At 41.5% G+C, this 26,837-nt stretch overlaps 1 protein-coding gene across 1 annotated transcript in view; it reads right to left on the reverse strand.

Annotated features, from left to right (window-relative positions):
- il11ra (interleukin 11 receptor subunit alpha) overlaps positions 1-20,511 on the reverse strand; it is a 91,933-nt gene extending 71,422 nt beyond the window's left edge. The window contains exon 1 of the mRNA XM_080742716.1: positions 20,391-20,511. The gene's annotated coding sequence lies outside the window, so the exon portion shown is untranslated. The remainder of the gene's footprint in view (positions 1-20,390) is intronic.
- Between the last annotated feature and the right edge of the window lie 6,326 nt (positions 20,512-26,837).

The following is a 26,837-nucleotide window of genomic DNA, read 5'->3' on the forward strand; positions in this document are numbered from 1 at the left end:
TGATCCTATGTGAGAATACTGCAGGCTTGTCAACTCTCCTGGATCTCCCAGGAGTCTCCTGGATTTTGACCCCATCTCCTGGCATGCTCCTGGATTGGCAAATCTCCTGGATTTCTCCTGGATTTGGTATCAAACTCCCAAAATTCACCAGAACACAGGAAATTACATCTACTATGTTATTTTTTTTCTGGGGGAGGACCCCCAGACCCCCCGCTTTAGAGGTGGGGCAATGAATGCAAGAAAGATCAGACACATATTCACTTAAGTAATGACTTAAAAATTTGAAGTCATCATTAAATCCTTTGGTTCAGTCATCAAATCTGTACACCTACATTTGGCATTTTAAGGCTGAAATTGTACCCATGCTAGTAAAGCAAGCCTGATAAACGTATAAAACATGCACAAAATTCACCAGAACACAGGAAATTACATCTACTATGTTATATTTTTTCTGGGGGTGGACCCCCAGAAAACCCCCCTTTATGGTTGGGGGCAATGCATGCAAGAAAGATCATATAAATGTAATGACTTAAAGATGAGAAGTCATTATTATTCACCTACATTTGGCATTTAAGGCTGAAATTGTACCAGTGCTAGTAAAGCAAGCCTGATAAAAGTATCAAACATGCACAAAATTCAACAGAACACAGGAAAGTATATATCTGTTAAGAGGTCTTGGGGAGAGGACCCCCAGACCCCGGTAGGAGAGTTCCGCGCACCCCCCAAAAAATAAATCTCCTGGATTCTGACCGTCCAATGTTGACAACCCTGGAATACTGTCAGCTGAGATTACCATTTGAATTTGCACTGGCCATATCAGAGATGAGGCCCAAAGCACCCAAACACCCCGAGCCGTCCCCACTTTCTCACACAATGGTTTAGTCTAGAGAACAAAATGGTTTAGTCTAGGACAGGTGGCAAGGTCACTAGATGTGCCCAGCAAGTAAATATTGAGTTGGTGCCAGAAGAACAAGAATGTGAAAGCGATATGAGCCCAACATGATATGTAAACTGCAGCAACTGTTGATATTCACTTGGATTCCAGCTGCAGGTAAGCTAAGCAGCACACATCCTCTCTAAACCATAAGCCTCACTGTTGTATACATGACAGATGGAGGGAGACAGAATGTGAATCAGAGTCCAAACCTGACATGCAGTTTTCATTACTATCCTCTGAGTGACTAACATGTAGCAAAGGTCTACATCACTGAGAGAGGAGAAGAGAAGAGAAGAGAAGAGAAGAGAAGAGAAGAGAAGAGAAGAGAAGAGAAGAGAAGAGAAGAGAAGAGAAGAGATGAGATGAGATCTAGTAAATAAGTGAAAATGAAAGTGGGTAATGGGGAGAATAGTGAGGGAGCTGAAAAGAGAAAGAGTTAGAGGTTCTAGCTCTTTTTCTTTGCCAGCTATTAGAGGAGTAGAGTGACAGAGAATGAACAGATCAGGAAATAATGAAAAGGCGGGGGGTGTAGATTGAGACAAGAGTTGGAGAGAGACAGAACAAGGGAAAACTACAGGAGTGTAGCAGCCATCCACACTAATGCTACCGGGCTCCACCTGGATCAACACAATTCTTTTTTATTGGACAAATGAGAGCTACTCTACCATACAGTACATGCAAATCAACACCAATTGACACTTTTACAACACAGGACAGTGTAGTGAGCAGTGGCGCAAAAAGTACTCACATATTTTCAATTTTTAGTAAAAGTATCAATACTGCAATATAGAAATAGGCTACTCAAGTAAAAGTCAGGAATTCAAAATGTACTTGAGTAAAGGTATGAAAGTGTTGGCCTCAAAATGTACTTAAAGTACCAAATTAAAAGTACAAACTGTTTGAAAATAGCAGATCTACAAGCTCGCAATTGAGAGCTTGTAGATCGTCTATTTTCAAATAGCCTGGGTATAAAATAGGGCTAAAGTGGTTTATGTATGTTTTATAATATTATAATTTAAGTTTTCAAATAAAATATTTGGATCCGAGATGTAGTGGAGTAGAAGTGAAAGTGTTGGAAATTGGAAATACTCAAGTAAAGTACAAATACTGTACCTCAAAACTGTACTTAAGTACAGTACATAAGTAAATGTACTTAGTTACTTCACACCACTGGACACAGTGTAGTGAGACAGACAGAGCAGAGCAGTGAGACAGGGCAGTGTAGACAGACAGTAAAGGGAGTACAGATGGGAAGAGAAGAGACACAGAGATATGATGATGAGAGCCAGGCAGAGGGTTACTACACTGGCATCCTCCTCGTGTCACAAGGAGAACATGCGGTCGGTGAACTACAGTAACTCACTGTGCCACCAGGCACCCTAACCCTAACCAACTATTTAATAAAATAAATCAACATGAAAAGATTCCAGTTACAACAGACTTCGCTTACGGTCATTGTTTTCATAATGCTTTCGATGTTGTTTGAGGAAGTTTAGCTAGAAAATTGTGTGTATATAAACATGGGCGCGCTGTTAAGAGGCTCTCAAAGCAACACACACATTTATAGTGCTGGAGTGGAGACCATAATGGCTAATATGGCCAAAGGTTCTGTGCCAGCATGCATTAAACTAAACTTAAGTGGTTTTATGTAACCAGCATTTGGATAGAAATGTAAGCTACTTTCTGACTCTTGTTACTTTGGATTTGTAGTAGGGAATATATTATGATTATAGGGCAACTAATTAGATACAGTAGCAGAGTATATTATTGTGATACTACTGTAATTATGATTGAGAACAAAAACTATTTGAGGTGATCTATCCATCCATCCATCCATGTTCAATCGCTTATACGGAATCGGGTCGCGGGGGGTAACAGTTCCAACTGAGACTTCCAGAGTTCCCTATCCTGAGCAACTTCCTCCACTCCCTCAGGGAGTATACCGAGGCGTTCCCAGGCCAGTTTGGAGATATAATCCTTCCATCTGGTCTTTGGTTTGCCACGGGGTCTCCTCCCAGTGGGACGTGCATCGAGGACCTTCCTAGGAAGGCGCTCGAGAGGCATCCGTACTAGATGCCCGAACCACCCAAGCTGACTCCTTTCCAAGTGTAGGAGCAGCGGTTCTACTCCAAGTCTCTCTCGGGTGACTGAACTTCTCACCCTAGGCTGAACGATAACGACAAAGTTGCTGGTTGTATTGTTTATTAACGGTGAAGGTAAATACATGAATTGTGGGTGTGTTTCAATTACAGTAGGTGTCTCTGTGTGCTGCCAGCATGAAGCCAACTGTACAGGAGTGGTCCATGCTAGCACACAGAAACAATGAAACATCCAAAATACATTATTACTTCAGCTGCACTTATATCCATATGTGAAAACGTTCCATTGCTGCGTCCAATTAAGTAAAGTAATATTATCTTACATTTTACCAGGTTGAAATACAGTCAAAAACATCCATCTAGTAACTACCAGCAACATCAAACAGCACCACACAGATGTCACATGTAATCAAATGAACAAAGAGCCACATCATCGAGTCTAAGCGATAGGCCTGTTCATTCTATGGTTCATTCAAGAAAGACAGTAAGGCAAACAGACCCCACGTATATGCTAGGCCAGAGTAAACGCTTACAGAGCAAATCTTCTCTTTGCACTGTTGTAAACCCACAGTGCCACTATTCAGCCAAGTCAGACATTAGGGCAAACACACCTCACACACAGGCTTACGCTAACGCCTAAGTGAGCTTATGGGGCAAGGGTCAACTTAAAATGTGGATATTTTCCAAAATACTTGGTAAGTGGTACAGTAAGTGAAAACATCCAAAGCGAGCATTCTTTACGTCAGCGGTTCTCAACCAATGGTCCGGGGACCACCAGTGGTTCCTGACAGGGTTACAGGTGGTCCCCAGCAAAATGATGGACAGTTGGATAACCAAGTTTGAGATATTAGATCTTTAACTGTTGCGAGTGGTCCATTTGGTTTAATTTTACGCTCTCAAGAGTTGAATTATTGTTAAACCCCCGCATTACTTAATTTACATGAAGTCTACACAATTAGAGAATTTTGGTCAACATTTTCCTTCTCTCCTATGGTACAACATCAATACAGCATGGAATTGTGGACAAAGTCTTATCCAACGATAACAAAATATTCTAGGTCTTTGGTCTGAGAGGTGGTCTGTGGCTCAAATGCTGAATAAATAATGGACCTTGATATAAAAAGGGTTGAAAACCACTGCTTTACGGCATGTGAACAAACAAAAATGCTTAAAAACATAGTGTACATACAGTATGTTATAGTACGTTATGCTTTGTATAACATAGAATATACTGTATGACCTCCTAAAAGTGTGTCTTTGGCAAAAGCTGAGTGTAAGATAATGAAGTGTTTGCCAGACTGCCAGACTCGGTGCTGTTGTTGAAACAGGAATAACAAATGGTCCAGTATGCAGCCCTGTTGTTGAAACGGGTCTAACAAATGGCCCAGTATTCAGCCCGTTTGCTTGAGATGGGAAAGCAGATACAAATCCAAAGTTACAGTGCGCCACCATGATTCAGTTTCAAGGCTTGTTAGTTTTGGGACTTTGTGTGCACGTGACGTGCATGCATGCAGAGTTGCAGGCATGTGTGCATGTGCTTGTTTGTGCGCGTGTGTATTCCTAAGCACATGTGCAAGCATGTTTGCGTTGCGTCTTGATGCCCGTTGTGTATCATCAAAAGAGCATGTGTGTGGTTTTGCATGTGAGTTTATATGCATCTTTGGTAGCCTGCATGAGCATGTGTGTGTGTGTGTGTGTGTGTGTGTGTGTGTGTGTGTGTGTGTGTGTGTGTGTGTGTGTGCGTGCGTGCGCATGTGTGTGTGTTTGTGTGTGTGATTGAGATCAACGAGACAGATAAAAAAGTCTGTTTGAGATCAAAGCCAGCAAGGGAGGGATATTTTAGTGGCTGAAATTCCTCATAGATATCTGAGCCACAAAAATCTCCCTGCACAATCTCACTACTGCAGACTGTAGTAGTTATTATTTATACAAACCTGCACCCAAGACCTTACACAAAGTGCATTATTCATAACACATAACTTAGTATAGTAATTTAGCAATGCCATTAAAGGTTTCCTAGGATTACAGACCAGTAAACGTAACTTTGTGTATTGCTTGTTACCTAGTAGAAGTAGTAGAAGTAGAAGCTTTATTTGTCATTGTAACATATGGTACAAGCACAGAGCACAGTTGCATATTCAATGATCAACTCATTTCCAAGCACAGTACAGGTACAAGTACACACGTAGTTGAAATTACGATGTGCATTTAGGGTGCACCTACAGTATAAATTAGGAGCGCATTCAACAACACACTGCATGAATGCATCCTCAAATGATGTTGTGACAGTTGTTGGAAAAGTGCTATGAAAATGTTTAGTTTTTCTACTTTCTTTCTTTCTTTCTTTCCTTTTTATTATTACTGACTGTAAATTAATATCGATACGTTCAATTCCCACTGTGTACACAATACCATGTGCGCTATTGAAGTGCCTTGCGAACAAGATGCTTATCCCTTTCAACGCAGTATGGTGGCGTGTAATGCAACCATTGACTTGCTTAGATGCAGCATGTCTGTGGGGTTTATATGACAGAATCAACTGGGCATGCGTTTACAAACAGTGACAGCCATTGTTCTTTCTCTTCTAGTTAACCAAGGCAGTACGTCAAGTCAATTTGATTTACGTATCACATTTTCGTATAATGTCAATTTGATGTGATTCGCACATAAACAAAAAACAAAACAAAGAACAAGATCAACGCTATAAAAGCCCGACTGGCAGTCCCTAAAGGCTGAGCTAAGCTGCTCCATAATACCCAAGTGGACCAAAGTGGCTGGAACCAGCTCAATCTCACTAATGGGTCTCAATCTGAAACAAAAGGGATATTTTATAATACAAAATACGTTATGTTATATTCCCTTCCCACAAGTTTAATTTAGCCTTTTTTTAAGAAAAAAATAGACCTGGCAACTTTAATTTGCTTAATAAAAGCATATGCAAACATAGAACAGTATGCTATATGAAGCAAATGGCACCAACATAAAGTAAAATTAAATCAATATTTTTTAATATGGTGGCATTGGTGGCATTCTACACCACTATAACACAACAAAATCTTGTGGGACTTAGTTTTTAGTTGATTTCTATTTGGATTTTGTTGTTCATAATGTACTGTAGGATGAAGTAGGAAAGGGCCATGCAAAATGCTGGTGTCCATGGATTTAGGCCTATTTATTTTTTGCTGCAATGTTGCTTAACATGGAATTTGTTGGTGACAGCTGCATGGGACCCAGCGACAGTGAGTTGAATGTGCCATATTTCCTTGATAACATGCGTCAGAGATGCAGGAGGCAGGCCTATCAGCATCAATGCAATTAATGTAACAACACCATTAACAACAATTTACGATATTATCATGATAATCAAAATACCACCAACATCCATTTATCATGGGGTGGAACATTTGCCAAAAAATTGCAGATCTACAAGCTCACAACGCGTTGTGAGTAAACGCGTCGCTTGTAGATCGGCATTTTTTTGGCAAAGAGATTTGGTAGAGAGTGAGAAAAAGACTGAATCAAGTATAAATAAATTTTACCAATAGAGGGTTTAAATGGTACCGGATATGCAGCTCGGCAAATAAAACATGAATTGATCCTAGTGCATGACTGAGGACGATTTCACGACAAATTAAATCTCCACGATACGATTATCGCGAGTGTTTTTTTTATCACGATAAATGATAATATCGCTTAACGTCCCATCCCTACTACTGGGTTGGTTTTATTTTGAAGTGTACGGGCGGAATGTGTTTTCTGCTGTGCGACACGAACCACAGCCCACATGGAGCAGCCTGCCTTTCACTCACACATAGTTTGCGAGTCTTGTTTTGATTGATGAGATGGTGTTCTGGACAAACGTCCAATTAATATTGAGCTTCCTCTTACAATCTCTCCCTAAGTGCGATTTGGCTTGACTTTGGTTCAGAAGGGCCATAAAACGGCACCAGCGCTGAAATGTCAAATATGTCACACTTGAGGCGAATTAACGAGGAAAGCCAGCAAGGATTCCAATGCAGTGATTAGTTGCGCCAGGCCAGTCAGGCATCACCATATTTAGCCAACACCGCTCCGCTCCAGGTACTCACCAAGGTACATTTGATACAGTGTGGGCTTAGAAAAAGATTTAGGGCCCATTGTAATCAACTGACATTTGCAAGCAATTCATTCCAAGGACTGTTTTTTAGATCAAGTCTACACGTATGCTATGATTTAGGCTTATTCCAAACAATTACAGTTAGCGATACTCCTTTTGGTGGATTTTAGAGCAATTATCTACAGTCCAGTCTAATCAAATAAACTAAACAAACCTGATAAACAATTTAAAATGGGTTTTCCAGTCCATGTATGGCAGGTTTTATGTATTTGAGCAGAACAGTAGGCTGGAAAAAGAAAACACTGATTGTGTTGCAGAAAAAATAGAATAGCAGATCTGCGAGCTCAGATCGTCTGTTTTCACCATTTTAAAATCTTTTAAAAATAATAACCAAAAAGGAACGGTTTTGGACAGCAAGCAACAATATTCCTAAGAGCCTGGGAAAAGAGCGAATGACAGCACAGCATGCAGAAGCTGAATAAGTGTAAAGTTTGTACACTCCGAGTTATAAATGGATGAAAGAACACTGAGGACTTCACCGTGCAGTCTGTGTAACCACAGCTAAATGGGTTGAATCCAAAATAAGCAAACCTGTCATCAAAGTCAACTATCACTAAAAATATAACAGAACATATAGCCAGCCATTGTAGATCCTTTTTATAGCACATCTGCATGGTCGGTCTGTTCCAAAAAAGGTGATTATATTTATCTTATCTCCTGTCTTCCTATCTTAAAATAGTCTTGAATTTAGAGGAATGTTTACGCTAGATGATTACTACTTAGCATACAGTATATGATGGCGTATTTGGGATGAGAATTTCTGTAGAAATCTAGTTTAGATGATAACCTTGGGTATTGGATGGTGAGAGCAAAAGTGTCATGTGGTTTATTATCAAACTGTTGTTAATGCTATAGTGTGCTGTTAGTTAATTATGCAAGAGAAGAGACAACATACTGTAGAAATATGTGGCTTAACAACAAAAGAACCTGCCTGCACCCCAACTTGCACGCGCTCCGAACGGCATCCGCGGCGACGCCTTATGAAATATACCAAGTGGCTGCATTGTCTAGTTAGAGGGGAAACGTTTCATCCCAATTCACTTCCTTCCACTTCTTGTGTTGCATTTTAGTTTCTCTAGTGGACTAAATTTGAAAAGGACTCCATTAGTGGCTGGGCTTCCAGAGGTTTCTGAGAGGATGTTTTCTTTGTTCGTGGTCGTTGCACTGTGGAAACTGTTGTTTCCGGGTCAGCTGCGAGACCCCCCCGACCACCCAGACCACCATCTTGACTACATACTTCTCCTCAGCAAACACTGATTGTAGGGCTGTCACAATTATGGCATTTCACATGACATGACGATTAATTGTCACTCAAATAATTGCAATTAACGATTTAATTGTGTTTTTGTCATTGACAATTACATTTCTGTTTGGCTTTTAGGCTTTGAAGTTGCACATGGTAGATATGACACATGACCTAAATAAACCAAGAAATTACTGACATATCTGACAACTTTATACTTAAAAAAAGAACATTGATAGTGGAAATAGCCGATCTACAGATGCGACGCGTTGTGAGCTTGTAGATCTGCTATTTCCACATTCTTTTTTATATGTGAACATTTTTCAACATGGAAACGATTATGACGATTATGAAAAATAATTAGACAATTATTGTGACAGCCCTAACTGATTCTACGAAATTGTATTGTGGACGATATATTGGCTCCCGTAATATCAAGCTCCATGAATCAACGGCCTGTGTGTCAAATGCAGATGTAGCAATAAAGACGACACATTCACAAGGCCCCGTCCTCAATCGCTTCCGTTTCTCAGTGCCGTGCGTCACCTGCCTGCCAAGTCAGATATGATCATCATGGTACGATGCCATCCGTTTATCCCCTCAGAGGAGATACAACTTACTGCTAACTCCCCATGAAGACAACAGTCATAAGAAAAGGGAAGGGGAGAGGTGTTATATGTGAGATAGAGGGCGATGAGACAGTGTGAGAGCCCTAGTGTATGAAAGAGAGACAAGGGAATGTAGAGAACAACTGGAATTAAAATATTGAACGAATAAATAGATTGTGTTGAATAAGACAGTGGTTCTCAAACTTTGAAATTTGAAGGTACACTGTCAAAGTTACAGACTTGCAAGGGTCAATTTAGATCCTCATAAAGGAACATAGAGAGTCCCAAAAATGCACTTTGAGAACCACTGGAATAAGAGATACTTGAGAGGGGATACAGAAACAAGACAGGGAATAAAAAGAGAGAATTTATGGCGTGTCGTACGATGGTGCTGCTGCGTTCCGCCAACATCAGATCTGCGAGCCCCCAAAACGCATCGCATTCCGCAACGGGTTGTGGGCTGGGATATCTGTGCTATGTTCGGTGCACGGAACTGTCGTATGACAAAGCATAAACTGGTCGTTAAGAGGCGAAGGTGTACAAGGCTATGGGAGAGAGGGAGAACACAACAATCAAGAAATAAAACAACATTGCAGTAGAGATGTGAAAGGGAGAGATGGACACAGAAGAAGGGAATATGAGAGCGGGAGGGATGGACACAGAAGAAGGGAACATGAGAGCGCAATGTGGGCTAAAGGTTGGAAGCAGGTTGATACTCATCTTCCACAGACATTCATTCCATTGTAATTATGTCATCAACACTAGCGTACAACAGTAAATAAACACACACACACACACACACACACACACACACACGTGCACACACACGTGCACGCACACGCGCACACACACACACACACACACACACACACACACACACACACACACACACACACACACACACACACACACACACACACACACACACACACACACACACACACACACACACACACACAGCCACTGTCACATACACTTCTCCTCACACACATCTCTCTCATACCCCCGCAAGACAAAATACTTCACTGAGAGACAAATTACAACATCATAACGGACTCTCTCGCATCATTTGAACTGACTTTGCCTTTCAATTATGTATGACCCAGCCAGTAAAGCTAAAAATAGCCAGCAAAAACACTCTAGCAACATGTGCAAGGTCCAGCAGCACACATACATAATGAAGTTCAATCTTTTCTTCTTTTATCAGGGCCGATATTACATACTAACATTAATTTAAATATCATATTATTTTAAAATTATTTAAATGTATAATTATCTGATTTAAGTTGATTGCGACCGTCAGGTCGCACTTTACTATCAAAACCACCACAAAGTGTAACTCCCTCCGTCTGTCTGTCACACCTCACACGTCACACTCTTGCCCTGCTCATATCTCCGCAACCGTTGCCCCCATCCATGCCAAATTTTGCACACACGTTCCTTGCCTGCCAAACTACAACCTCCAAGGACCCCCGGAGCTCCAGGGACCCCCATGTCCCTGGGGGACCCCCAGATGAAATAAAATTCCAAAATGTGCAAAAATGACCAAATGACCACCCCAACCGGCCTGCTCACGGGGAATTCCCGGGGACCACCAACTCCTGCTGCTCCACAACGGATGCAAAAGTGGTGGCGCCCCCAGTGGAGGACCCCCTACACTGCAGCTCACATAAAATGCCGTAACTCCGGCTAGGAGCGACCGGGACAGCCGGGGCCGGTACCTATTCGTCCGCCTTGCCGGCGCGGAGACCCCACCCCTCATTTCTCACATGGCCCTCTTCTAGCGCCACCATGAGGCCGATTCTTGCAAAACACATTTTTGGACACTGCTCCTACAATTTTTGCCCTAAAATCACGCAAATCGGTACACAGTATGTCTACACTCATCCCATCAACATGAATCTCTCCCATATAGCGCCACCTCCAGGCCGATTTTTAAAAACACATTTTTGGACACTGCTCCTACAGATTTTGCCCTAAAATCACGAAAATCACTACACAGTATGTCTACAGTCATGTCATCAACATGGATCAGGAAGATTTTGGCAAAACACATTTTTGCCCTATTTGTGGAGATAAGTGACCTACGGTCGCTTATCTCCCGATTAGGGAGCCTTACTGGTATACAATAGACTCCTTTCATCTTGAGAAGTTAAATGTGACAGTAGGGTCTTTCATAAAGGATACGTCTGGTTTGCTTCAATCTCGCTGTTTTCAACATGGTGATGGGTTATGATAAAACATTGTATTACTTATTTCAATGTCGAGATTAACATAATCCAAAATCACTGGTCCGTGCAACTGTCAAATGCAACTGCACCTACAAAGACTAACCGCATACAGCGTTTGGTGTATGTCCTTTCAACAGTTAATGAATAAAGTAGTAGCCCATGAACCATTATCACCCAGCATCATCTAATAAATGTATGAAGAAATTAGATGAAGTTAGCCTATGTATTTGTGTAAGGGCTATGCAGGCTATTCTTAGTTACACACATTAACTGCTTTGAGCTGATGGATTACATTGACCTCAGACTTCATGTGTATGATGTGTCAGTCACCTATGACGTATGGCACCACATTTGGGCAAGGTTTCAGCCCGACCAGGGCCCCACATCCATTATATAAGACAAACACGCACGCACGCACGCACACACACACACACACACACACGTGCACGCGCAAACACACACACACACACACACACACACGCTGATTGATATCTAGCCTCTTGCAGCCATTCTGTAAAAAAGAACGCAGAAATGGAGGTGTCCTTTATGTCTGTCTAGGGTTTGAATCCCGCTTTATCCAAGTATCCGTTCACTGTCATTGTTTCCACTGTCTTTCTACTGCCTGGAAAATGCATTCAAATCCAGAAGGATTTTTGCAGTAACTGATACAGCATTGACTCACGATCAGCTCTCGTACAACAATGTGAACGATGTGAGTGAGTAATGACATCAGAAGTGCGCAAGGGTAAAGGACGGATGATTGATTGAAGGTGCACATATGCTTCTACTAAATCTACACAAGGCTGAGAAAGAACTGTGGTGGAAAAAAGAAAAGGAAAGAAAAAACAAAGACGGAGAATATCAGCGCAATAAAAGGATGAAGTACACTTACATTTTTTGGTTTTATGCACTAGCTGATGCTCTTATCCATAGCAGGTTACAACAAGCATAAAACAGGCTGCAGCGCCTATTATGACAAGGTTAAAGGCAACCGAATTGTAAGGAATATACATGCGTCACAAGGAAGCCATGGTGCTTACTTCTTACTTAGACAATGTTCCTGCTGTGAACCTAGAAGGTTAGACTAAAGAGGAAAGTGATAGCTTAGCTGTAAGATAAGCAAAATAAATGGTGATGGTTTTAGGAATAAACAAAAGAGATCTCAGTCTTACAGAAACATGCCGTCTGTATGGCTTTCAAAGCTTTGCTTGGAGCGTCTCCTGTATCTTTAAAGCTGGTTTCCATTGAGATTACATTGAATTACCAAGCTAAACGTTCAACTATATATCTGTAGTGTGAATGAGGCATTAGAGTATATAGTAACCACTCACAGTACTCCTTATTTTACTATTTGGAAGGGAAAAAAAAACACGGTTTTGACAAGTTGAACAAAGGTATTTTACTTTTCTACAGAAATTGCTCGTTATTAAATTAATAGAGCAAGACAAATCAACAATGAACGTTTAACTTTTTAACTAAGTAGCTGCAAAACCCTGCTTCACACTCACTCATAAACCCAGCAGCTAAACCGTACAACTATTGATTGAACTGACTTCTATGGGGCTTTCCGCTGAGCAGCTCCACTCTTGAAAGTGCCAATCCATAACTTTGTTAGTAAATGAAGCATTTACTTTAAACAGCCTGCATGTGGTAGAGTATGTCAATGTAAGTCAATATAACTATCACAAGAACTGTGGTGGTTGGAGGACACGTGATTTCCCTACTCTTCTATTGAGACATTTAGAACCTGAGGTAGGAACACTACTGGTTGACAAGAGTCATTCCGTGAAACTAACTGGAACGTTTAACCACTTTAACCATTATGCTTTAACTAGTGAAAAATAGCAGATCTACGCGCTGTGAGCTTGTAGATCTGCATTTTTTTAAAATAGTGAACTGAAACTGTTCAAGTCTTTCAATATTTTGACCCGATTCTATAAATGTCTTTTTTTTTTTTTAACTCATGATTCTTTGTCAGTGGTTCTCAAAAATGTTCATGTCAAGGACCCCCAAAATTATATATTTGCAGACCAAAATATGTTGTTCCAGTGATCCCCCCAGAAACAGAGATTTGAGTTACAAAGTTTACTTTGAAAAATATACATTCAAAGACCTACACACTGTGAGCTTGTATATCTGCTATTTTTCAATATAGTTAAAGCATAAAATAATGGTTAAAGTAAAGCCTTCCCAAGCGTGCTCTCCATTATAGCACACCAGTAAAAATGTAGACGGTCGCACAGGGAACTCAGGTTCTAATCCCGAGCCGGGTAGAACATTAAAGTTATGGATTGCAGCGAGAGTGGGATGGATGCCTTGCTGTAGAAGACATCCTCCTTGCTGTTGGGAGGGGAATCAGGGGAGCAATTTCTTACTCGATTTCCGCACCTATAGATTGTTGCAGCTTGTTAGGGAATTCAGCTGCCAGTTACTCAAACTAGGTTGTTGTATCTCACATGGAAAGCACTATAATTAGGTATTAAAGCACGTGTTATCAGTGCCTTGGAACCATCATTGTCATAGTGCCAGTCTGAGTGATATTGTTGTTGTACAAGCTTAGCATTTAGCTGATGTACTGTGAAACGCCTTTCAAGTCCATTTAATCCCGCCCTATGATAATGTGACATTTCTGGGACTTTCTCTGCAGTGACATTTACAAACTTTGTAGAACGTATCCCAAACTGGTTGCAGAAATATGAAGATAACAGTCAGGGTTTCAAAGTGGGCAGGTGAGGCTCCAGTACCTCTCCTAGGCCCTAACATCTAAGCATAATCACGTATTTTATTGTATATCGTCACTGTCAGGAAGAAACCTTGCATCTCCAAGTTTCAAATGTGTGTGTTTATTCAAAATCAAAGCCGTATTTAATCATACAAGACAACATTTTTGAAAACAGCCGATCTACAAGCACACAACGCCTCGATCAGATGTTTTCACTATTTTAAATAATTTTTAAATTCAAGGTTTTCACAGTTTCCACCCTGACAACAACGATATAACGCATTAGAAATACTTTCTCGCCATTCTTTTCTGTTACGATACTTTGCGGGCAATGCGGGGCAAAGGAGTGGGCAGAGAGGCCATCTGGCAATCAGAAGGTCACCCTTTCCTCCCCTGATCCGCCCAGTAAGTGACAAAGTGTTCCTGAGCAAGAGACACTTAACCCGTAATTGCTCCCCAGGTGCTGAATTAATGGCACTTCCCCGCCGCTCCTAATAGTCAGGATGGGTAAATGCAGAGGACTAAGGGCTGTCACAATTATTACATAATCGTCTAATCGCAACTATTTGAGGTAATCGCAATTATTTTGCATAATCGTCATAATCGTTTCCATGTTGAGAAATTTTAATATAGTTACAACCACTTTCAAAAAGTAGTGGAAATAGCAGATCTACAAGCTCACAACGCGTCGCGATCGGCTATTTCCACTATCAATGTTCTTTTTTAAGTATAAAATTGTCGAATATGTCAGTAATTTCTTTGTGTATTTAAGTTATGTGTCATGATTGCCATGTGCAACTTCAAAGCCTAAAAGCCAAACGAAAATGTAATTGTCAACGACAAAAACACAATTAAGTCGTTAATCGCAATTATTTGAGTGACAATTAATCGTCAGGTAAAATGTCATAATCGTCACAGCCCTACAGAGGACAAATTTCACATATGTGCAAAATGTACGGCGACAAATACCCATACTTACAGTATATCAGTTCCCAAGTGTCCACAAAGTGTGTGTGCACTTATTGCGCTTTATACTGTAAGTATGCAGGATTTACCCGTTATTAAACTGGTGTTGTTTACTTTTAGACCTCCCCACCAGCCCCACTTGTTGAATCTATAACAATTTAATAACCACGGAGTGCAGTTCTATTCAATTGGGTATGAGTGGGCCTTTTTCTCAGAGTTTGAGCAGAAGCAGCAGCAGAGTGGAGAAAAACCCCAGTTGAGGCCCCTCAATGTTAGTTTAATATTGAGAGCACACACACACGCACGCACGCGCACACACACACACACACACACACACACACACACACACACACACACACACACACACGTATGCACACATGGGCGCACGCATGCACAGGCATGCGCAGTTGCGCACACATACAGTATGCACACACACACAAAAAAAAAACATATGTGGGCCTCAGACCTGGCAAGAAATATCGAACTCCTTGAAACTGTTCTCACTCTCTCTCTCTCTCTCTCTCTCTCTCTCTCTCTCTCTCTTTTCTTTCGTTCTCTAATTTAAAGTTGATTGCTGCAGTTCTTCTCCTCTATGACTGTAATACGAGTGTGGGGCAGAGAGTATGCAGACTTGGCCCTCCAGTTTGGCAGCGCATTAGTGGTGTGTGAGTGAGCGTGTGTGAGCGCGTGTGCGTGCGTGCGTGCATGCGTGCGTGCGTGTCATAATGTTCTTGGCTTGATTTTGGACGTGTGCAAGCTACAGCACCTCCTCACTTAAACTACTCCTCTCTCATCGGATTGGATATTGTCGGTCAGTGTGTGCGACCGTCATATCATAGGATGAAGTAAAAATCGCTTGCAGATCTGTTCCCTTTGACAAGTGAATAAATTGTAAATAAATTAGGCTTTAATCAATACTTAATTTCACTTGCAACGGTATATGGGCCAGTACTGCAGAGAATGAAAGCTTCCTTGAATAGCCTGCTATGGAGCACAGTTATATTCATATGGCTATGACAGTTTTTCTAAAAAATAATTGCAATATATCGCTTTGCAAAAATGCATAGTACAATATCGCAATATATTGAACTGTGTATCGTATTACAGATTCTTAGCAACACACAGCCCTAACAACATTAACACAGTGATGGGGCGCCCGCTGGCCTAGTGGTCAAGGCGCATACCACATACTAGGCTATGATGCCTGCTGGCGTCGCCGGTTCGATTCCTGATCTGGACGACCTTTGCCACATGTCATTCCCCATCTCTCTCCACATTTCCTGTCAGTCTACTATCCTATCAAATAAAGGCATAAAAAAAACACAGTGATTACTTGATGACAATCTGCCTCCCTGAAAAGAGAACGTACTGTATGTCCTTGACAACTCAACTTCACACTTTTCCTGTCCCCTTTCTCACCCTTCATCCTCTCTCCGATATTTCAGTTGTTCTCAAAGTAGATTCCAGGGACTGTGGGTTCCTTTATGGGCGTCTAAATTGAGTCGGTAACTCTGACAGTGTAGACTGTCAGACTCAGAGTTAAGGGGAGACCTTGAAATTTGAACGTTTGAGAAACACTGCGATATCTCCTCTTATTCCACTTCTCACTCCACCTCCGCCTCCTTCTACCTTCCTCTCCGACTTCTTTCACTCTACCTCTGCTCTCCCTTCTCTCCTCCTCCTCCTCCTCCTAGGTCTACTCCTCTTTTCCCTCTTATAATTTATCGCTCTCCCTGCTCTCTCTCTCTCTCTCTCTCCTCCTCTCGGAGTGCCCCAGGCCTCGTTTCTCTGCCGGGTCTGTTTGCATTCCTGCCAAGCTCTATTTAAAGTTTTGATCATTCAACTGGCAGGAGGAATGCACATCTGTAGTCAAATTCTCCCTCTCTCTCTCTCTCTCTCCCCATCTGTCCCCCTTTCTCTTGCTCTCTTTATACTCTCTCAGGCGCCGTCCTCTGCCTGTCTCCATTGGTTTACACCAGGGTGTCTTCAACGTTTTCAGGCCAAGGACCCCTTAGTTGAGAGAGAGATGAAGCAGGGACCCCCAGATTCCATATGGTTTCATCGTTTGACAGCACAATCATCAGTGTATTTTGGATTCATGTCAATTCGTGTTATCAGATATGTAACCACTTGAGCCGTCAATACTTAACTCATTCTGTGCCAATGACTGCTTATGACGTTTTTTTCCAATAGCCCTGTGTGCCAATGACGGCTTATGACGGTTTTTGTGTTTTTTACATAGAAAAAAAAAAAAAAATCATTTTTTTTTCTTTTTTCTAAAGATATCAAAATGACCTGAGATCAGAGAGATGCTTTTCTCTGTTTGTGTGTTCGCTCCCTCGTTTAGCTGATTGAGAAAATGTGTGTTCATGTGTGTCCATTCTAGTGGATGGACACTTTTTTTCATTCAAACAGCTCTATCTCTGGAACCATTTGTCCGATTCCCAAAATTCTTTTTGCCACTGAATCACAACAACTGTGTCTGTTTCTGTGGGGGAAATAATTATAAAAAAAAATCTTTTTTTTTCATTGCATAGTAAAGAAAAACATACAAAATCTCGGCACAGCTACCTTGGAGCCATTTTGGCATCTGGCACAGAATTTAATAAACTTCACCTTTCGCTCTGTACTTAGTGTGCTCTTTTTTTCCCTCTACACCAAACCTCTTTGCAAAAAATAGCCGATCTGCGAGGCGTTGTGAGCTTGTAGATCAACTATTTTTGGCGAAAGTTCTCAGAATATGGACGTTAGGGTTCAAGTTGTTAATATAAAAAACGAGAAAAGGGTTTCTATCACACAAAGATTTGGAGGACACCCTGTAGTAACTCCGAGGACCCCCTAGGGGTCCCGGACACCCCTGTTGAAGACCCCTGGTTTACATCATGTCCCTCTCTCTCTCTGTTTGTCTCACTCTACCCCCCCCCCCCCCCCCCCTCTCTCTCTCTCTCTCCCTCTCTCTCTCTCTCACCAACCCTGTGATTCCTGCGTCCATGTATTTGGTGTTGTGTGTGCATTTGTTTATCTGTTCCGGCACATTAACCTTTATTAGTGCGTTCAAACTGCAATTGTTCATCACGATTGCAGAAAACTGCTGATCAAGAACTAATGGTGTTTATCTCATCAACAGGTAGTCTGAATGACTCACAATCTAAATGCTTTGTTGTGTGTTTTTGTTTGGATAGATATTCAGTTGTCAGAGGCAACACAGCAGTTAAGATACAGATACAGTGCAAAACAACAGCTGCATACTATGAACATCATAGTATACGGCAGTATACGTCCTATTACTATTATGCAGTACAAAAAGGAATAATGCACACAATAACCGTGTAGTTATCCAGTCCTAAGCTTAGGCAAAAAAAGCACCCAAAAACAGGTTGTGTGTGTGTGTGTGTGTGTGTGTGTGTGTGTGTGTGTGTGTGTGTGTGTGTGTGTGCGTGCGTGCGTGCGTGCGTGCGTGCGTGCGTGCGTGCACGCGTGCGTGCGTGCGCGCGCATGTGTGTGCATGTGTGTGTGTGTGGGGGTGAAAGAGCAGAAAAGAATGATATCTATAAAGCCATGATGTGTGTGATATGGGGTTCTCCCTTTCACTCTCCCTTTCACTCAAAAATCAGAGCTAAGCCTATCCCAACACACGTCTACACACACGCACGCACTCACTCACTCACACACGCACGTACGTACGCACGCATGCATGCTAGATGGGACGATTTGAAAATGTCGTGTCATGATTATTGTGGCCAAAGAAATTTCGATTTGTGATAATATTATCACGAGAATGAAAATATGCCCAACATCTACATGGACATTTGCCAAAAAAATAGCAGAACTACAAGCTCACAACACGTTATGTTGCAAGGTGTTGTGCGCTTGTAGATCAGCTATTTTTTTGGTAAAGAGATTTGATAGTGAAAAAAAAGGCGGTATCAAGTACATATGTTATTTCTAGGTCTGTTTGAATTATAGGGGGTTGTACCAGAAATGCAGCTCGGAAAAATAAAGGGTGAATTGATCCCAGTGAATGACGGAGGATAATTTCACGATAAATGTAAAACTCCACGTTACGATTATTGTGAGTGTTATTTTATCACGATAAACGATAATAACGATCATCGTCCCATCCCTAATGCATGCACACTCACAATCCATAGATACAGTGGATAGACAGACAGACAGACAGACAGACAGACAGACAGACAGACAGACAGACAGACAGACAGACAGACAGACAGACAGACAGATTCTTATCTAGAGGGACGGACTTACAATAAGCAATGTATATTCACATACATCAAATGCAGAGAGACTTAATGTGCCTTTTTTTCCTGCTTTCGTAATTGATGTTATCCTATGCAAAGTATTCTGTCCCACCTGTCTGTCTTTCAATGTTATATGAGATACATAAAGTGGTCCCTGTGTAAATAAGCTGTAAAGCTTACAAGGATCTCCTTTTAGTTGACCTTGTACCAGTGATTTGTGCTGTCGTGAAACTGTACTTTTTCCTATTGCAAACTTTTAATAAATTCTTCCATCAATCAATCAAAGCCTCTGTAAAATAGGATCACAGGTAAACCAAGAAAAATAAATATACAATATACTATCAAAAATAATATCATATCAATTAATCTGTGTATTGATACTAAAGGGTCCCAGGTAGACAATGAGCCTATAGCATCTGTCCAAAAATACCGGTAAATGACATGCTAAATAATACATCTAAATTACATTTTCAACCCTAAAGTAACAGAAAGAGATAGATAGATAGATAGATAGATAGATAGATAGATAGATAGATAGATAGTCCATCAAAACAACCTGTTGGTTCACTCATAAAATAAGCTAAATATATATATATTTTCTATTAAATAAGCTAAATATATATATATTTGTTTCTATTTGTGTATTTCTTTTCCAAGCTTAATCTAATCTCACCATTCAATTCATCCTCAAAGCATGTATAGGTCCATACAGACACATAAGCTTATAATTACATCATGGCAAAAACAACAACACTAGACTGATAAAGTGTTATTCAGGCGTTGCAAGCCTCATTAAACACATTCCACACACTAGTCTGGGAGGAGGAGGAGAAACAGCAACACTGGAGTATGTACAGTACAGTTTATGGGCTTAAATGTCCCATTCTAAAATAGGAAAACGGGCTATGCAGGAAACTTTGGACAAAATAACTGGGAGTAAAGTTCCCCAGTCTGAAAGACGTCGGATAGTTAAAGTGCCATGAATGTGAGAATCATTGGACATACAGTAGTATTCCGTCCCTCCTCCCCTGCGCTCCCCCGTCCCGTAGTAAGAGCCGACACAGCACTGGATAAACTTTTCAGCCCCCCATTATCATTCCCACACGTTGAGTGGGACATTTTCATCTCTCTCTCAGCTTAAACCACAATGTCGCCAGAAGAAAACCTACCTTTGGAAGTCTCCTCGAGTCAAACGGGCATTTTCTTCTTGTTATTGACTTCCATGGTTTCGACTACTTTGTCGGGGGTTGTTTGTTTGTCGGGCTGCCCGGTGTGTGGAGAGTAGGAGAACTCCGCGGGGTTAAAAGCAACAGTCCTCCTCACGTCGCGTCCCATAGGCCGGAGGGACGGCGTCGTTGCGCCGCGATTGGCTCGGTCGGTTGTCAGGGACGATCGCTTTGTGATTGGCTAATTGGTTGTCGGAGTGACGGACCCCTGTTGCATGTTCAAGTTACACACTGGTTAGTCTGTGTTATGAATATGATGATAAAAGCGCTCACACACATAATATAGTATTTACTTACAATGTGTTAGATTTACTCAAACTAAAATGATCAGGATATTGTATCAGGACAGAGTCTTTTTTTATTGATTGAAGAATGTATTAGAAGTTTGCAATAGAAAAAAGTATAGTTTCATGACAGCGCAAATCACTGGTACAAGGTCAACTAAAAGGAGACCCTAGAAAGCTCTATGGCTTATTTCCACAGGCGGATAGAACATAGTACTTTATCTAGGATAACATTCAAAAGCAGAAAATGCATAACATCAAATACAATATGTAGGCTACTGTAGAGTGTTTTTTTGAGCGGTGGTTACACCGTCTCCTATACGTGGCCGTGTGTGTATGCGTGCGTGTGTACCTTTTTTGACCACACATGTTAAGGGAGGGGCGCTGTTGTTCAGGCCAGGCCAGACACACACACACACACACACACACACACACACACACACACACACACACACACACACAGGCACCCCCCCCCCCCCCCCCCCCACGACCACCGCTCAGTTCACACGGGTGTGATTTTTTATTGCATCCTTGGCACTGGTGCTTTCAATGGACAGGATATAGCCAGCACATTTAGCCTCTCTCCTGTCCCATCCGGGGGCGGCAGTGGCCAGGAGAGCGATCGGATGGCAACCACAAGGTTCCCAGTTCGATCCCGGGCTGCCCCAGATTGAATGTCGAAGTGTCCTTGAGCAAGACACTGAACCCCTAATTGCTCCCATTGTGCAGGTTGGTGCCTTGCATCAAAGAATAGGATACTGGGTAAACAATGAAGATGAGCAGCTATTGACACCTATACACTTGCAGCTAAGTCACTCTGGATAAGCGCTTAAATGCCTGAATTGTAATTGTAATTGTTATGTCTGAGTGAGCTAAGAGCTCTGTGGAGATGATGCCAGTTAGTAGGGCCCTCTTTTAATACTGTGGCCAAAGAACATAATACAAAATTTCTATGGTGTCATAAAACGGTTTCATCTCTGGAATGTTGTTACTACATCATTGAGGACGAGGTTTTAGGTTGTGTGCCACACAATGTCGCAAGTGGCTCCTTTTCCCTTTTCCTGGCATGTACGCCCGCCCGGATAAACCCCAGTCCCATTGGTTGCTCTGCCATAGCTCTGCCCACGAAATTTCGAAATATCAAGGCCATGCAGAGGATTTTGTTTTCCAACTTGCTCTGCAGATGTGCCCGTTGCCTCCTCAAATCCCCCCAAAAGCCTCAATTTCTTTTATATCAATAGAGTCCATTGGATTCCTTATGCATGGTCACATATCTGTCTACTTGGCTAAGCTGGTCTCGCTTAGACATAATTTAAGTAGTATCCATTATGCTGGGTTTATTTCAGCCGTAATGTCCTGTTGAACTCGCTGTGACAAAATACATACCAGTAAGACTCCCTAATCGGGAGATAAGCGACCGTCAGGTCATATACACAAACTTTGGAAGGCAATGGTAGCCAATCAGGAGGGAATATGGGAAATGAGACAGATGTTGATGACATGACTGTAGAGATACTGTGTACCGCTTTGCGTGATTTTAGGGCAAAATCTGTAGGAGCAGTGTCCAAAAATGTGTTTCGCAAGAATCGGCCTCATGGTGGCGCTAGAAGAGGGCCATGTGAGAAATGAGGAGTGGAGGTTGTGGTTTGGCAACCAAGGAGTGTGTGTGTGCAAAGTTTGGCATGGATCAGGGAAACGGTGGCGGTGATATGAGTAGGGCAAAAGTGTGACGTGTGACTGACAGACAGACAGACAGACAGACAGACAGACAGACAGACAGACAGACAGACAGACAGACTGACTGACAGCCGGTGGAGGTATGGTTGCCACCCGTTCCGTATAATACGGAATCGTTCCGTATTGGACAATTAAAAGATGCGTTCCGTATTGAACCAATACGGAACGCGGTTTGTTCCGTATTTAACCAAATGCCCCATAAAGGTCTGTCACACAAACCTCAACACAGAATTTAACAATAATTGAATGAAATAAAACACAGGAAAAGACAGCAAAAGGAGGGAGAGGCACGAAGGACCTTCTGTGAGGCGACTCGCAGTCGCTGAGGCTGTGGTGCGCTCTACGCTCTGCCTATAGTGGGGTTCCATGTACATGTCATTTTTGGTTTTCATTTTAAATTTGTGTTAAAGTTTATTTTTCACCTCCAATTTGTAGATTATGATCTATAGAACAATTTTGGTTCGAGTGTCAAGACAGTAGATTGTAGACAGTAGACACTTTATAAAATAGGCTATGCTCAGGTTTAGGCTAGTGAAGCCTATTCAGCCTAAAGTAAAAATGTTCAATGTTCATAAAATAGGCTATGCTCAGGTTTAGGCTAGTGAAGCCTATTCAGCCTAAAGTAAAAATGTTCATTGCTAATAAAGCACTTTAAACTTAATGGTTTCTTGACTACCTTCTCTTTACTGACCACCAAGTGACCCAATACAAGAGCCAGGTTCAAATCATTCATACATTGCTTTATTTCATACAAAATTAACTTATTCATATTTTAGAAACAATTGGCCACTTCAAACTGCAAAACAATATAGGTTATACCATGTTGTGTGTTATAGTTATAACTATTCTATGCATTTCATGGGTTTGGGACTGCATTTTTTCGCCGGCCGGCGGCTGTGCCACGCGCACGGAACGCATGCACCGCGTGCCCGGAAGAGGTGTTCCTTATTTCAATTTCTGAAAGGTGGCAACCCTAGGTGGAGGTTTTGATAGTAACTGCGACCTGGCGGTCGCAATTAGCTCATAATCTGGATGGAGAGTCTGAGGTATTTAAATGACCCCTTGGGTCATTTGATCAACTTTAGCTGCACGGGGACAGGGGCATAGCTTGCCAGCAACTCATAATGGCAAGGATATTCCCACTGTTTGACTGTCCCAATGTGCCCTTATGCCCACAGAATGCTATAGGTTACAAATTATTATTGTCACTTTTACAAGGCGTTCCAGCAGTCTCCAAAAGAGAGTGCCGTGTTACATACGTCCCTTACTGACTGCACATCAATGGTGCCATGGAGTTTCCATTGTTCCAGGCTCCAGCATGTAACTGAGAGGACTGATGGGGGTTATTTTCTTCAGAAAAAATGCCCCAATCTCTGACTCCTTTCACCCTTGCATTGTTATAGAAGGGCGAACTATGGTCTCCAAATAGACGGCATGGCTCAAAGTATACACTGTCCAATTTTGGAGTAGCAAAGCCAGATGCTCTGCAGTTTGATCCAAGCTTTTGTTTATGTATGACAAAATGCTTCAGAAAAACGATTATGTTGATTTCTTGGAAAAAGGACCACTAGGTTTACAGCAAGACCCCATAGTTAGTTATATAACGCTATACAGCAGTTGTGGTTGGCCGTAGCTGAAAGAGTAGAGAGGACATATGGGAATCAGAAGATGCCCCGATCAACCCCGGCCAATGTATGTTGGTGAAGGGTCGTATGCAAGACAATACCTCAGGGGTGGGCAACTTTGATGATGGAGAGGGCCGCTATATTTTTACACTCACTCCAGAGGGCCACAATGCATATACAGGCAAAAATAGCTGATCTACAAGCTCAAAATGTGTCACAGCGCGACCCGTTTTGAACTTGTAGATCTGCTATCTTCACTATTTTTTAATTGGAATCTTGAATTATTTTTAGTTTTTTAGTTTTAATTGGAATCCTGAAAAGTAAAACATTTATTTAATTTCAAATGCATTTATATGTTCTTATTTTAACTATATGAACTTAAATATGAATACATTGGACATAAAAGGAATTATAACAGCTGAAATCAATAATATATCAGTATTCCGATATTAACCTGCCCATGTATGCTCTATCTGCTCCCTAGGTAGTGTATTAGCACCCACTGCTGCTAATAGTTAGGATGGGTAAATGCAGAGTACACATTTCATGATATGTAAATGTACTTTGACAAAAAAATACCCAAAATGATTGTGGACTAAATTGTTATTATTAGCATCTGAAATATTTTTTATCAAAATGCCCTCTATCTGAGTGGTAATGTTAGAGTAGCTTGTCCTCCCGCCTGGCTGTGGCTGGCTCGGCATGCAACTACGAATATGGAAATGTATTGTAAAACCTTTTTCATAATCTTTTGTATTACTGTTGTTTAACAATTTCACATGTACAGTAAGAAGCAGCTACCAGGCAAATGTAATGTTAGTAATTGATGTTCTAGCTAACCCTTATCACATTCTTGCCTAAATAATAATGCATACATCCACCATGATAATAATAAATAAAAAGATCACACCCAGTATCAGTGCCAATGTGACCCTGGGCGTACATATGGACAAAGCCTGATGTTGGAGCTGAGCTCCTTCCAGGAGCACTGCTCAAAAAATGCATGATTAATGTTACTAGCCCTTACCCGTTCAAAGATATGAGCTCCAAAATGATGTGCAGTGTGTGGGTTATGGCTATGGGATGTGCACTGTGCACACAGTATATGAGGGATGGAAAGTAACTTTAACTGGTGCTTGCATGATGTACTGTAGGAGCATCAATGTAAGAAACCCGTTTCGTTTAATGGCTACAGAGATACTGTCCCCCCCCCCCTCTTCCTCCCCCCCCAGTCCGCCCGCCCACCCGCCTGCACACACACCTGCCTGCACGCACGCACGCACGCACACACACACACAGCTGGTTAAACATTTTGCCTCATGCTAGATGCATAATAGATGTGCCTCAAGCTAGATGCAGAATAGATAGTAGATACACCATAAAAATGCTAATATACAGCATACGATTTGTGAAAGTGACAAACGGGCTTCACAGTTATGTCAGGTGTGTTCATATGCTGATGGTGATGCGATTTCAGATCAATTGCTCCAGCCACCGAGGAGAAACGCTGAGACAGACAGACACTCACTCACTCAGACATTCGCAAAATTATAGTATAGATATCTAGTTTGCTCATCACCTGCTGCAATATGTTAGCCAATTATCATTGCATATTCTGTACGGTATTATAACAAAAATATCATGACAAGAATAAGAATATTGCAAGGGCTGTTCTCTGCCCTGTTGGAAGTGACTCATGATTATTCAAAACTTTCATTACTTTAAACTAGACCTTACCCGTTCAAAGATATGAGCTCCGAAATGATGTGCAGTGTGTGGATTATGGGATGTGCACTGTGCACACAGTATATGAGGGATGGAAAGTAACTTTAACTGGTGCTTGCATGCTAATATGTAGGAGCATCAATGTAAGAAATACCCGTTCCATTTAACGGCTACAGAGATACTGTGTACCGATCTGCATGATTTTGGACAACATCTGTAACAGGGCCAGAACCAGAACAATTGCTCCAGCCACTGAGGAGAAACGCGGTTTCAGACAGACAGACACTCAGACAGACAGACAGACATTCGGAAAATTATATGTTAGATAAAGGCCTACTGTGAACTTTGGTATCACTTTTTATAGTTGCACAAACTTCTGAAATAACTGCATTTTTGTTATTGAAAGGCTTCATGTATTCCATCAACGGCAATTATTTTATTATAGTATGTAATTGTTTTTATATTATTTTGCCCTTAATGTTGATTGCTTGATTGATTGCTTGATTGATTGATTGATTGATTGATTGATTGATTGATTGATTGAATATTGTATTAGAGGTTTACATACTAAAGGAAAAGCACAGCACAGGACAGTACAGTTCAGTTCAGATACAAGGTCAACTAAAAGGATTTAAACCAAAGAAGCGTGATGGCTTGTTTGTAAAATGTTTACTACTACATTCCGTATAACAACCAATCACAGCATGACTGTCCCTCCAGGCTATGGACTAGACTCTTGTGCCATTGGAGGTTAGACCAGACAGGCTTATCTTGTAAACCTTTCCTTCATTGGAGGAGCCTGTCGTCAATCACTGACAGGCAGCAGGCGGATTCTTACTGTAAGGGATTATGATCTGCTCCTACTTAACAATCAGCTGGTGCTGGCGGGCAAAGTTATATTAAACCAAAAGACACATAATCCTCTATTTGGTTGTTTTGGTCAGTTTGTAGAATGTGCATGTTAAACTGTTTGGGTGGCTGCACCTGTGAGAGGTGAAGAGGGCAGAGGATTTGGGGTG

This window comes from Nannobrachium achirus (assembly GCF_963921795.1).
Source record: "Nannobrachium achirus genome assembly, chromosome: 15".
Lineage (NCBI taxonomy): Eukaryota > Metazoa > Chordata > Actinopteri > Myctophiformes > Myctophidae > Nannobrachium > Nannobrachium achirus.